The sequence below is a fragment of the Camelus bactrianus genome, chromosome 1 (genome assembly GCF_048773025.1).
Source record: "Camelus bactrianus isolate YW-2024 breed Bactrian camel chromosome 1, ASM4877302v1, whole genome shotgun sequence".
Classification (NCBI taxonomy): Eukaryota; Metazoa; Chordata; class Mammalia; order Artiodactyla; family Camelidae; genus Camelus; species Camelus bactrianus.
The window spans coordinates 133785829-133798681 of record NC_133539.1 but is presented as its reverse complement, the minus strand read 5'-3'; positions in this window follow the sequence as shown (position 1 = coordinate 133798681).

The following is a 12853-nucleotide window of genomic DNA, read 5'->3' as shown; positions in this document are numbered from 1 at the left end:
AACCCGTTCCCTTGGTGCTAGATGAACGAAAGTCTCTCCACTTGCTCAGTTCTGAGAGATAAGTGTGTGTGAAAGCCGTCCTTCACCTAGCTTGTTGGGAACACAAAGTTTCTTTTCAGTTGCAAACTCCATTCCATACATATATATGGGGAGGTACTAACTCCAACTCGGTTTTACAGTGAAACTGCAGGAACTTCAAACCGGCACTAGGAAACAGACTGAGGAAGCAGAGAAAAATTGTCTCCTTCAACCCGTTCCCTTGGTGCTAGATGAACGAAATTCTCTCCACTTGCTCAGTTCTGAGAGATAATTGTGTGTGAAAGCCGTCCTTCACCTAGCTTGTTGGGAACACAAAGTTTCTTTTCAGTTGCAAACTCCATTCCATACATATATATGGGGAGGTACTAGCTCCAACTCGGTTTTACAGTGAAAACTGCAGTAACTTCAAACCGGCACTAGGAAACAGACTGCGAAAGCGGAGAAAATGTGTGTCCGGCAACCCGTTTCCTTGGTGCTAGATGAACGAACGTCTCTCCACTTGCTCAGTTCTGAGAGATAAGTGTGTGTGAAAGCCGTCCTTCACCTAGATTGTTGGGAACACAAAGTTTCTTTTCAGTTGCAAACTCCATTCCATACATATATATGGGGAGGTACTAACTCCAACTCGGTTTTACAGTGAAAACTGCAGGAACTTCAAACCGGCACTAGGAAACAGACTGAGAAAGCAGAGAAAAAGTGTCTCCTGCAACCCGGTCCCTTAGTGCTAGATGAACGAACGTCTCTCCACTTGCTCAGTTCCGAGAGTTAAGTGTGTGTGAAAGCCGTCCTTCATCTAGCTTGTTGGTAACACAAAGTATCTTTTCAGTTGCAAACTCCATTCCATACATATATATGGGGAGGTAGAAGCTCCAACTGGGTTTTGCAGTGAAAAAAGCAGGAACTTCAACCCGGCACTAGGAAACAGACTGAGAAAGCAGAGATAAAGTGTCTCCTGCAACCCGTTCCCTTGGTGCTAGATGAACGAACGTCTCTCCACTTGCTCAGTTCTGAGTGAAAAGTGTGTGTGAAAGCCGTCCTTCACCTAGCTTGTTGGGAACAAAAAGTTTCTTTTCAGTTGCAAACTCCATTCCATACATATATATGGGGAGGTACTAGCTCCAACTCGGTTTTACAGTGAAAACTGCAGGAACTTCAAACCGGCACTAGGAAACAGACTGAGAAAGCAGAGAAAAAGTATCTCCTGCAACCCGTTCCCTTGGTGCTAGATGAACGAACGTCTCTCCACTTGCTCAGTTCTGAGAGATAAGTGTGTGTGAAAGCCGTCCTTCACCTAGCTTGTTGGGAACACAAAGTTTCTTTTCAGTTGCAAACTCCATTCCATACATATATATGGGGAGGTACTAACTCCAACTCGGTTTTACAGTGAAAACTGCAGGAACTTCAAACCGGCACTAGGAAACAGACTGAGATAGCAGTGAAAAAGTGTCTCCTGCAACCCGTTCCCTTGGTGCTAGATGAACGAACGTCTCTCCACTTGCTAATTTCTGAGAGATAATAGTGTGTGAAAGCCGTCCTTCACCTAGCTTGTTGGGAACACAAAGTTTCTTTTCAGTTGCAAACTCCATTCCATACATATATATGGGGAGGTACTAGCTCCAACACGGTTTTACAGTGAACTGCAGAAACTTCAACCCGGCACTAGGAAACAGACTGAGAAAGGAGATAAAAAGTGTCTCCTGCAACCCGTTCCCTTGGTGCTAGATGAACGAACGTCTCTCCACTTGCTCAGTTCTGAGAGATAAGTGTGTGTGAAAGCCGTCCTTCACCTAGCTTGTTGTGAACACAAAGTTTCTTTTCAGTTGCAAACACCATTCCATACATATATATGGGTAGGTACTAACTCCAACTCGGTTTTACAGTGAAAACTGCAGGAACTTCAAACCGGCACTAGGAAACAGACTGAGAAAGCAGAGAAAAAGTTTCTCCTGCAACCCGTTCCCTTGGTGCTAGATGAACGAACGTCTCTCCACTTGCTCAGTTCTGAGAGATAAGTGTGTGTGAAAGCCGTCCTTCACCTAGCTTGTTGGGAACACAAAGTTTCTTTTCAGTTGCAAACTCCATTCCATACATATATATGGTGAGGTACTAGCTCCAACTCGGTTTTACCGTGAACTGCAGCAACTTCAAACCGGCACTAGGAAACAGACTGTGAAAGCAGATAAAAAGTTTCTCCTGCAAACCGTTCCCTTGGTGCTAGATGAACGAACGTCTCTCCACTTGCTCAGTTCTGAGAGATAAGTGTGTGTGAAAGCCGTCCTTCACATAGCTTGTTGGGAACACAAAGTTTCTTTTCAGTTGCAAACTCCATTCCATACATATATATGGGGAGGTAGAAGCTCCAACTCGGTTTTACAGTGAAAACTGCAGGAACTAAAAACCGGAACTAGGAAACAGACTGAGAAAGCAGAGAAAAAGTGTCTCCTGCAACCCGGTCCCTTGGTGCTAGATGAACGAACGTCTCTCCACTTGCTCAGTTCTGAGAGATAAGTGTGTGTGAAAGCCGTCCTTCACCTAGCTTGTTGGGAACACAAAGTTTCTTTTCAGTTGCAAACTCCATTCCAAACATATATATGGGGAGGTACTAGCTCCAACTCGGTTTTACAGTGAAAACTGCAGGAACTTCAAACCGGCACTTGAAAAAAGTCTGAGAAAGCTGAGAAAAAGTGTCTCCTGCAACCCGTTCCCTTGGTGCTAGATGAACGAACGTCTCTCCACTTGCTCAGTTCTGAGAGATAAGTGTGTGTGAAAGCCGTCCTTCACCTAGCTTGTTGGGAACACAAAGTTTCTTTTCAGTTGCAAACTCCATTCCATACATATATATGGGGAATTAGATGCTCCAAATCGGTTTTACTGTGAAAACTGCAGGAACTTCAAACCGGCACTAGGAAACAGACTGAGAAAGCAGAGAAAAAGTGTCTCCTGCACCCCGTTCCCTTGGTGTAAGATGAACGAAAGTCTCTCCACTTGCTCAGTTCTGAGAGATAGGTGTGTGTGAAAGCCGTCCTTCACCTAGCTTGTTGGGAACACAATGTTTCTTTTCAGTTGCAAACTCCATTCCATACATATATATGGGGAGGTACTAACTCCAACTCGGTTTTACAGTGAAAACTGCAGGAACCTCAAACCGGCACTAGGAAACAGACTGAGAAAGCAGAGAAAAATTGTCTCATGCAACCCGTTCCCTTGGTGCTAGATGAACGAACTTCTCTCCACTTGCTCAGTTCTGAGAAATAATTGTGTGTGAAAGCCGTCCTTCACCTAGCTTGTTGGGAACACAAATTTTCTTTTCAGTTGCAAACTCGATTCCATACATATATATGGTGAGGTACTAGCTCCAACTAGGTTTTACAGTGAAAACTGCAGTAACTTCAAACAGGCACTAGGAAACAGACTGCGAAAGCGGAGAAAATGTGTGCCCTGCAACCCGTTTCCTTGGTGCTAGATGAACGAACGTCTCTCCACTTGCTCAGTTCTGAGAGATAAGGGCGTGTGAAAGCCGTCCTTCACCTAGCTTGTTGGGAACACAAAGTTTCTTTTCAGTTGCAAACTCCATTCCATACATATATATGGGGAGGTACTAACTCCAACTCGGTTTTACAGTGAAAACTGCAGGAACTTCAAACCGGCACTAGGAAACAGACTGAGAAAGAAGAGAAAAAGTGTCTCCTGCAAACCGGTCCCTTCGTGCTAGATGAACGAACGTCTCTCCACTTGCTCAGTTCTGAGAGATAAGTGTGTGTGAAAGCCGTCCTTCACCTAGCTTGTTGGGAACACAAAGTTTCTTTTCAGTTGCAAACTCCATTCCATACATATATATGGGGAAGTAGATGCTCCAACTCGGTTTTACAGTGAAAACTGCAGGAACTTCAAACCGGCACTAGGAAACAGACTGAGAAAACAGAGAAAAAGTGTCTCCTGCACCCCGTTCCCTTGGTGCTACATGAACGAACGTCTTTCCACTTGCTCAGTTCTGAGAGATAGGTGTGTGTGAAAGCCGTCCTTCACCTAGCTTGTTGGGAACACAAAGTTTCTTTTCAGTTGCAAACTCCATTCCATACATATATATGGGGAGGTAGATGCTCCAACTCGGTTTTACAGTGAAAACTGCAGGAACTTCAAACCGGCACTAGGAAACAGACTGAGAAAGCAGGGAAAAAGTGTCTCCTGCAACCCGGTCCCGTGGTGCTAGATGAACGAACGTCTCTCCACTTGCTCAGTTCCGAGAGTTAAGTGTGTGTGAAAGCCGTCCTTCATCTAGCTTTTTGGGAACACAAAGATTCTTTTCAGTTGCAAACTCCATTCCATACATATATATGGGGAGGTACTAGCTCCAAATCGGTTTTACAGTGAAAACTGCAGGAACTTCAAACCGGCACTAGGAAACAGACTGGGAAAGCAGAGGAAAAGGTTCTCCTGCAACCCGTTCCCTTGGTGCTAGATTAACGAACGTCTCTCCAATTGCTCAGTTCTGAGAGATAAGTGTGTGTGAAAGCCGTCCTTCACCTAGCTTGTTGGGAACACAAAGTTTCTTTTCAGTTGCAAACTCCATTCCATACATATATATGGGGAGGTAGAAGCTCCAACTCGGTTTTACAGTGAAAACTGCAGGAACTTATAACCGGCACTAGGAAACAGACTGAGAAAGCAGAGAAAAAGTGTCCCCTGCAACCCGGTCCCTTGGTGCTAGATGAACGAACGTCTCTCCACTTGCTCAGTTCTGAGAGATAAGTGTGTGTGAAAGCCGTCCTTCACCTAGCTTGATGGGAACACAAAGTTTCTTTTCAGTAGCAAACTCCATTCCATACATATATATGGGGAGGTACTAGCTCCAACTCGGTTTTACAGTGAAAACTGCAGGAACTTCAAACCGGCACTAGGAAACAGACTGAGAAAGCAGAGAAAAAGTGTCTCCTGCAACCCGTTCCCTTGGTGCTAGATGAACGAACGTCTCTCCACTTGCTCAGTTCTGAGAGATAAGTGTGTGTGAAAGCCGTCCTTCACCTAGCTTGTTGGGAACACAAAGTTTCTTTTCAGTTGCAAACTCCATTCCATACATATATATGGGGAGGTAGATGCTCCAACTCGGTTTTACAGTGAAAACTGCAGGAACTTCAAACCGGCACTAGGAAACAGACTGAGAAAGCAGGGAAAAAGTGTCTCCTGCAACCCGGTCCCTTGGTGCTAGATGAACGAACGTCTCTCCACTTGCTCAGTTCCGAGAGTTAAGTGTGTGTGAAAGCCGTCCTTCATCTAGCTTGTTGGGAACACAAAGTTTCTTTTCAGTTGCAAACTCCATTCCATAAATATATATGGTGAGGTACTAGCTCCAACTCTGTTTTACAGTGAAAACTGCAGGAACTTCAAACCGGCACTAGGAAACAGACTGGGAAAGCAGAGAAAAAGTTCTCCTGCAACCCGTTCCCTTGGTGCTAGATTAACGAACGTCTCTCCAATTGCTCAGTTCTGAGAGATAAGTGTGTGTGAAAGCCGTCCTTCACCTAGCTTTTTGGGAACACAAAGTTTCTTTTCAGTTGCAAACTCCATTGCATACATATATATGGGGAGGTAGAAGCTCCAACTCGGTTTTACAGTGAAAACTGCAGGAACTTAAAACCGGCACTAGGAAACAGACTGAGAAAGCAGAGAAAAAGTGTCTCCTGCAACCCGGTCTCTTGGTGCTAGATGAACGAACGGCGCTCCACTTGCTCAGTTCTGAGAGATAAGTGTGTGTGAAAGCCGTCCTTCACCTAGTTTGTTGGGAACACAAAGTTTCTTTTCAGTTGCAAACTCCATTCCATACATATATATGGGGAGGTACTAGCTCCAACTCGGTTTTACAGTGAAAACTGCAGGAACTTCAAACCGGCACTAGGAAACAGACTGGGAAAGCAGAGAAAAAGGTTCTCCTGCAACCCGTTCCCTTGGTGCTAGATTAACGAACGTCTCTCCAATTGCTCAGTTCTGAGAGATAAGTGTGTGTGAAAGCCGTCCTTCACCTAGCTTTTTGGGAACACAAAGTTTCTTTTCAGTTGCAAACTCCATTCCATACATATATATGGGGAGGTAGAAGCTCCAACTCGGTTTTACAGTGAAAACTGCAGGAACTTCAAACCGGCACTAGGAAACAGACTGAGAAAGCAGAGAAAAAGTGTCCCCTGCAACCCGGTCCCTTGGTGCTAGATGAACGAACGTCTCTCCACTTGCTCAGTTCTGAGAGATAAGTGTGTGTGAAAGCCGTCCTTCACCTAGCTTGATGGGAACACAAAGTTTCTTTTCAGTAGCAAACTCCATTCCATACATATATATGGGGAGGTACTAGCTCCAACTCGGTTTTACAGTGAAAACTGCAGGAACTTCAAACCGGCACTAGGAAACAGACTGAGAAAGCAGAGAAAAAGTGTCTCCTGCAACCCGTTCCCTTGGTGCTAGATGAACGAACGTCTCTCCACTTGCTCAGTTCTGAGAGATAAGTGTGTGTGAAAGCCGTCCTTCACCTAGCTTGTTGGGAACACAAAGTTTCTTTTCAGTTGCAAACTCCATTCCATACATATATATGGGGAGGTAGATGCTCCAACTCGGTTTTACAGTGAAAACTGCAGGAACTTCAAACCGGCACTAGGAAACAGACTGAGAAAGCAGAGAAAAAGTGTCTCCTGCAACCCGGTCCCTTGGTGCTAGATGAACGAACGTCTCTCCACTTGCTCAGTTCCGAGAGTTAAGTGTGTGTGAAAGCCGTCCTTCATCTAGCTTGTTGGGAACACAAAGTTTCTTTTCAGTTGCAAACTCCATTCCATACATATATATGGTGAGGTACTAGCTCCAAATCTGTTTTACAGTGAAAACTGCAGGAACTTCAAACCGGCACTAGGAAACAGACTGGGAAAGCAGAGAAAAAGGTTCTCCTGCAACCCGTTCCCTTGGTGCTAGATTAACGAACGTCTCTCCAATTGCTCAGTTCTGAGAGATAAGTGTGTGTGAAAGCCGTCCTTCACCTAGCTTTTTGGGAACACAAAGTTTCTTTTCAGTTGCAAACTCCATTCCATACATATATATGGGGAGGTAGAAGCTCCAACTCGGTTTTACAGTGAAAACTGCAGGAATTTAAAACCGGCACTAGGAAACAGACTGAGAAAGCAGAGAAAAAGTGTCTCCTGCAACCCGGTCCCTTGGTGCTAGATGAACGAACGGCGCTCCACTTGCTCAGTTCTGAGAGATAAGTGTGTGTGAAAGCCGTCCTTCACCTAGTTTGTTGGGAACACAAAGTTTCTTTTCAGTTGCAAACTCCATTCCATACATATATATGGGGAGGTACTAGCTCCAACTCGGTTTTACAGTGAAAACTGCAGGAACTTCAAACCGGCACTAGGAAACACACTGAGAAAGCTGAGAAAAAGTGTCTACTGCAACCCGTTCCCTTGGTGCTAGATGAACGAACGTCTCTCCACTTGCTCAGTTCTGAGAGATACGTGTGTGTGAAAGCCGTCCTTCACCTAGCTTGTTGGGAACACAAGTTTCTTTTCAGTTGCAAACTCCACTCCATACATATATATGGGGAGGTAGAAGCTCCAACTCGGTTTTACAGTGAAAACTGCAGGAACTTCAAACCGGCACTAGGAAACAGACTGAGAAAGCAGAGTAAAAGTGTCTCCTGCAACCCGTTCCCTTGGTGCTAGATGAACGAACGTCTCTCCACTTGCTCAGTTCTGAGGGATAAGTGTGTGTGAAAGCCGTCCTTCACCTAGCTTGTTGGGAACACAAAGTTTCTTTTCAGTAGCAAACTCCATTCCATACATATATAAGGGGATGTACTAGCTCCAACTCGGTTTTACAGTGAAAACTGCAGGAACATCAAACCGGCACTAGGAAACAGACTGAGAAAGCAGAGAAAAAGTGTCTCCTGCAACCCGTTCCATTGGTGCTAGATGAACGAACGTCTCTCCACTTGCTCAGTTGTGAGAGATAAGTGTGTGTGAAAGCCGTACTTCACCTAGCTTGTTGGGAACACAAAGTTTCTTTTCAGTTGCAAACTCCATTCCATACATATATATGGGGAGGTAGAAGCTCCAATCCGGTTTTACAGTGAAAACTACAGGAACTTCAAACCGGCACTAGGAAACAGACTGAGAAAGCAGAGAAATAGTGTCTCCTGCAACCCGTTCCCTTGGTGCTAGATGAACGAACGTCTCTCCACTTGCTCAGTTCTGAGAGATAGGTGTGTGTGAAAGCCGTCCTTCACCTAGCTTGTTGGGAACACAAAGTTTCTTTTCAGTTGCAAACTCCATTCCATACATATATATGGGGATGTACTAGCTCCAACTCGGTTTTACAGTGAAAACTGCAGGAACATCAAACCGGCACTAGGAAACAGACTGAGAAAGCAGAGAAAAAGTGTCTCCTGCAACCCGTTCCCTTGGTGCTAGATGAACGAAAGTCTCGCCACTTGCTCAGTTCCGAGAAATTAGTGTGTGTGAAAGCCGTACTTCACCTAGCTTGTTGGGAACACAAAGTTTCTTTTCAGTTGCAAACTCCATTCCATACATATATATGGGGAGGTAGATGCTCCAACTCTGTTTTACAGTGAAAACTGCAGGAACTTCAAACCGGCACTAGGAAACAGACTGCGGAAGCAGAGAAAATGTGTCTCCTGCAACCCGTTCCATTGGTGCTAGATGAACGAACGTCTCTCCACTTGCTCAGTTCTGAGAGATAAGTGTGTGGGAAAGCCGTCCTTCACTTAGCTTGTTGGGAACACAAAGTTTCTTTTCAGTTGCAAACTCCATTCCATACATATATATGGGGAGGTACTAACTCCAACTCGGTTTTACAGTGAAAAAAGCAGGAACTTCAAACCGGCACTAGGAAACAGACTGAGAAATCAGGGAAAAAGTGTCTCCTGCAACCCGGTCCCTTGGTGCTAGATGAACGAACGTCTCTCCACTTGCTCAGTTCTGAGAGTTAAGTGTGTGTGAAAGCCGTCCTTCATCTAGCTTGTTGGGAACACAAAGTTTCTTTTCAGTTGCAAACTCCATTCCATACATATATATGGGGAAGTAGATGCTCCAACTCGCTTTTACAGTGAAAACTGCAGGAACTTAAAACCGGCACTAGGAAACAGACTGAGAAAGCAGAGAAAAAGTGTCTCCTGCAAACCGTTCCCTTGGTGCTAGATGAACGAACGTCTCTCCACTTGCTCAGTTCTGAGAGATAAGTGTGTGTGAATGCCGTCCTTCACCTAGCTTGTTGGGAACACAAAGTTTCTTTTCAGTTGCAAACTCCATTCCATACATATATATGGGGAGGTAGAAGCTCCAACTCGGTTTTACAGTGAAAACTGCAGGAACTTCAAACCGGCACTAGGAAACAGACTGAGAAAGCAGAGAAAAATTGTCTCCTGCAACCCGTTCCCTTGGTGCTAGATGAACGAACGTCTCTCCACTTGCTCAGTTCTGAGAGATAAGTGTGTGTGAAAGCCGTCCTTCACCTAGCTTGTTGGGAACACAAAGTTTCTTTTCAGTTGCAAACTCCATTCCATACATATATATGGGGAGGTAGAAGCTCCAATTCGGTTTTACAGTGAAAAATGCAGGAACTTCAAACCGGCACTAGGAAACAGACTGAGAAATCAGGGAAAAAGTGTCTCCTGCAACCCGTTCCCTTGGTGCTAGATGAACGAACGTCTCTCAACTTGCTCAGTTCTGAGAGATAAGTGTGAGTGAAAGCCGTCCTTCACCTAGCTTGTTGGGAACACAAAGTTTCTTTTCAGTTGCAAACTCCATTCCATACATACATATGGGGAAGTAGATGCTCCAACTCGCTTTTACAGTGAAAACTGCAGGAACTTCAAACCGGCACTAGGAAACAGACTGAGAAAGCAGAGAAAAAGTGTCTCCTGCAACCCGTTCCCTTGGTGCTAGATGAACGAACGTCTCTCCACTTGCTCAGTTCTGAGAGATAAGTGTGTGTGAAAGCCGTCCTTCACCTAGCTTGTTGGGAACACAAAGTTTCTTTTCAGTTGCAAACTCCATTCCATACATATATATGGGGAGGTAGAAGCTCCAACTCGGTTTTACAGTGAAAACTGCAGGAACTTCAAACCGGCACTAGGAAACAGACTGAGAAAGCAGAGAAAAAGTGTCTCCTGCAACCCGTTCCCTTGGTGCTAGATGAACGAACGTCTCTCCACTTGCTCAGTTCTGAGAGATAAGTGTGTGTGAAAGCCGTCCTTCACCTAGCTTGTTGGGAACACAAAGTTTCTTTTCAGTTGGAAAATCCATTCCATACATATATATGGGGAGGTAGAAGCTCCAACTCGGTTTTACAGTGAAAACTGCAGGAACTTCAAACCGGCACTAGGAAACAGAATGAGAAAGCAGAGAAAAAGTGTCTCCTTCAACCCGTTCCCTTGGTGCTAGATGAACGAACGTCTCTCAACTTGCTCAGTTCTGAGAGATAAGTGTGAGTGAAAGCCGTCCTTCACCTAGCTTGTTGGGAACACAAAGTTTCTTTTCAGTTGCTAACTTCATTCCATACATATATATGGGGAGGTAGAAGCTCCAACTCGGTTTTACAGTGAAAACTGCAGGAACTTCAAACCGGCACTAGGAAACAGACTGGGAAAGCAGAGAAATAGTGTCTCCTGCAACCCGGTCCCTTGGTGCTAGATGAACGAACGTCTCTCCACTTGCTCATTTCTGAGAGATAAGTGTGTGTGAAAGCCGTCCTTCACCTAGCTTGTTGGGAACACAAAGTTTCTTTTCAGTTGCAAACTCCATTCCATACATATATATGGGGAGGTACTAGCTCCAACTCGGTTTTACAGTGAAAACTGCAGGAACTTCAAACCGGCACTAGGAAACAGACTGAGAAATCTGAGAAAAAGTGTCTCCTGCAACCCGTTCCCTTGGTGCTACATGAATGAACGTCTCTCCACTTGCTCAGTTCTGAGAGAAAATTGTGTGTGAAAGCCGTTCTTCAACTAGCTTGTTGGGAACACAAAGTTTCTTTTCAGTTGCAAACTACATTCCATACATATATATGGGGAATTACTAGCTCCAACTCGGTTTTACAGTGAAAACTGCAGGAACTTCAAACCAGCACTAGGAAACAGAATGAGAAAGCAGAGAAAAAGTGTCTCCTGCAATCCGTTCCCTTGGTGCTAGATGAACGAACGTCTCTCCACTTGCTCAGTTCCGAGAGATAAGAGTGTGTGACAGCTGTACTTCACCTAGCTTGTTGGGAACACAAAGTTTCTTTTCAGTTGCAAACTCCATTCCATACATATATAAGGGGAGGTACTAGCTCCAACTCGGTTTTACAGTGAAAACTGCAGGAACTTCAAACCGGCACTAGGAAACAGACTGAGAAAGCAGAGAAAAAGTGTCTCCTGCAACTCGTTCCCTTGGTGCTAGATGAACGAACGTCTCTCCACTTGCTCAGTTCTGAGAGATAAGTGTGTGTGAAAGCCGTCCTTCACCTAGCTTGTTGGGAACACAAAGTTTCTTTTCAGTTTCAAACTCCATTCCATACTTATATATGGGGAGGTACTAGCTCCAAATCGGTTTGACAGTGAAAACTGCAGGAACTTCAAACCGGCACTTTGAAACAGACTGAGAAGCAGAGAAAAAGTGTCTCCTGCAACCGGTTCCCTTGGTGCTATATGAATGAAAGTCTCTCCACTTGCTAATTTCTGAGAGATAATTGTGTGTGAAAGCCGTCCTTCAACTAGCTTGTTGGGAACACAAAGTTTCTTTTAAGTTGCAAACTCCATTCCATACATATATATGGGGAGGTACTAGCTCCAACTCGGTTTTACAGTGAAAACTGCAGGAACTTCAAACCGGCACTAGGAAACAGACTGAGAAAGCAGAGAAAAAGTGTCTCCTGCAACCCGTTCCCTTGGTGCTAGATGAACGAACGTCTCGCCACTTGCTCAGTTCCGAGAAATTAGTGTGTGTGAAAGCCGTCCTTCACCTAGCTTGTTGGGAACACAAAGTTTCTTTTCAGTTGCAAACTCCATTCCATATATATATATGGGTAGGTACTAGCTCCAACTCGGTTTTACAGTGAAAACTACAGGAACATCAAACCGGCACTAGGAAACAGACTGAGAAAGCAGAGAAAAAGTGTCTCCTGCAACCCGTTCCATTGGTGCTAGATGAACGAACGTCTCTCCACTTGCTCAGTTCTGAGAGATAGGTGTGTGTGAAAGCCGTTTTTCACCAAGCTTGTTGGGAACACAAAGTTTCTTTTCAGTTGCAAACTCCATTCCATACATATATATGGGGAGGTACTAGCTCCAAATCGGTTTTACAGTGTAAACTGCAGGAACTTCAAACCGGCACTAGGAAACAGACTGAGAAAGCAGAGAAAAAGTGTCTCCTGCAACCCGTTCCCTTGGTGCTAGATGAACGAAGGTCTCTCCACATGCTCAGTTCTGAGAGAAAAGTGTGTGTGAAAGCCATTCTTCAACTAGATTGTTGGGAACACAAAGTTTCTTTTCAGTTGCAAACTCCATTCCATACATATATATGGGGAATTACTAGCTCCAACTCGGTTTTACAGTGAAAACTGCAGGAACTTCAAACCAGCACTAGGAAACAGAATGAGAAAGCAGAGAAAAAGTGTCTCCTGCAATCCGTTCCCTTGGTGCTAGATGAACGAACGTCTCTCCACTTGCTCAGTTCCGAGAGATAAGTGTGTGTGAAAGCCGTCCTTCACCTAGCTTGTTGGGAACACAAAGTTTCTTTTCAGTTGCAAACTCCATTCCATACATATATATGGGGAGGTAGAAGCT